This window comes from Acomys russatus, chromosome 1 (assembly GCF_903995435.1).
Source record: "Acomys russatus chromosome 1, mAcoRus1.1, whole genome shotgun sequence".
NCBI lineage: Eukaryota > Metazoa > Chordata > Mammalia > Rodentia > Muridae > Acomys > Acomys russatus.
In genome coordinates, this window is record NC_067137.1 from 121,933,694 (window position 1) to 121,935,171 (window position 1,478).

At 44.1% G+C, this 1,478-nt stretch overlaps 1 pseudogene; it reads left to right on the top strand.

Annotated features, from left to right (window-relative positions):
- Positions 1-1,021: 1,021 nt before the first annotated feature.
- LOC127196950 (uncharacterized) lies at positions 1,022-1,121 on the top strand (annotated as a pseudogene).
- The last annotated feature ends 357 nt before the right edge of the window (positions 1,122-1,478 follow it).

Consider the following 1,478-nt stretch of genomic DNA (forward strand, 5'->3'; position numbering starts at 1 on the left):
AGTAACTAGCCAGGTACTGTTATGTCAAGGTCCTAACTTTCTTTCAAGCAGTTTCTGCCTGACTGATCACAATGGTCAGAGCCAAGACTCTCTCACTGTCTTGAGCCTTTGGCCAAATGCCTTCCTTCAACATTCTCTGTGGGAAAAGGTTTTCCCTGTGTGAATTTCATTAGGGCTGAGAAATAGAAAGACAGGTCTAGAAGAAAAAGTAGATTTCAAACAAAGTAGTTTTTAGGCAAAATTGTACCTGGACCATAACATAATATTTAAGGGCAGTGACGATCAGCCGGAGGTCTCTGGAACTTTGTCAAGCAAAGCCTCTATGACTTGTCTTCATGTCTGTGACAGTCCAATACAGTGAGAGAGGTGTGGCAGTGGAGTGTGAGGTAGCTGGCTGGCCACCATTCCATAGAATGGAGCTGCCCAAAGTCAGGGTGGCTCTTCCTACCTCAGGTAGCCTGTCCTAGAAACCCCCTTACAGATGTTGTCAGGGGTCGGCTCTTTAGGTGTAGATCTGGCTAAGCTGCCATGAGCATTAACCATGTACTTCTGTTTTATCCACAATCCAAACATTAGGCAGGCATAGGAAGAAAACGTGGAAAAAGTTAACAGCACTGATTGCACACTGTAAGAGGGAACCCATTTGACATGGTGGGGACTGGCAGATGGGAAGGGAAGGGCTCAAAGCCACGTGCCAAGCTGTGGATCCTTATCTGGGCAGTCACTGTTACTTTCCTGATATTTTTATGTTTTTCTAAAAACATGCGTTTATTATATAGCATTTCAAATTCTAAGGAAGGGTAATTGTGATAAAGTTAGTGTATTAACAGGTGCGTAGATGGGGCCTAGTCAATAACCTTTGAGCTCCTAACTTCTAACTAGCTTCCTATTACCCAGGTGTTTAAAATAAAACAAAACAGTTAATGTGATTCCACTTTATGGGTGCAGAACCAGGCCAATGAGCACTTTTCTCTTAATCGTCAGAGTACTCAAAAAAAAAAAAAAAAAAAAATAGCCCTATGCTCACTTTGGTGGTACATATGTTAAAATTGGAATGGTACAGAGAAGACTAGCATGGCTCCTGTGCTAAAATGTAAATCCATGATGCATTCCATATTTTAAAAGAAGAAGGGAAAATAGCTGCCTCCTCCTAGTGGCCCTGAGCCACACAGGTAATGAAAGTGCCAGGCTGTCAGGGAGTGGAGGGCTTGGGAAAATTCCATCCGAAAGGTCACACTGACTGTCAGCCATGCCTGGCTTTTTACTTCATTTTTATCCTGCTCTCAGAAAGCAAGGAGGGCCCTCGGCTGAAGGCAGTTACTGAGGGAAGAGATGAAAGGCTCAGTGAGTCATCAGGAGAGTGTGAAAGGAGAGTGAAAAACGGAAAAGCAACGTCAGGATTAACATGCAAGAAGCCAGTTAGCAGAGGGAGACTGGAAGCCTTTGCCGACCTTGGCATCCTCTGGCAAACAGAGCGT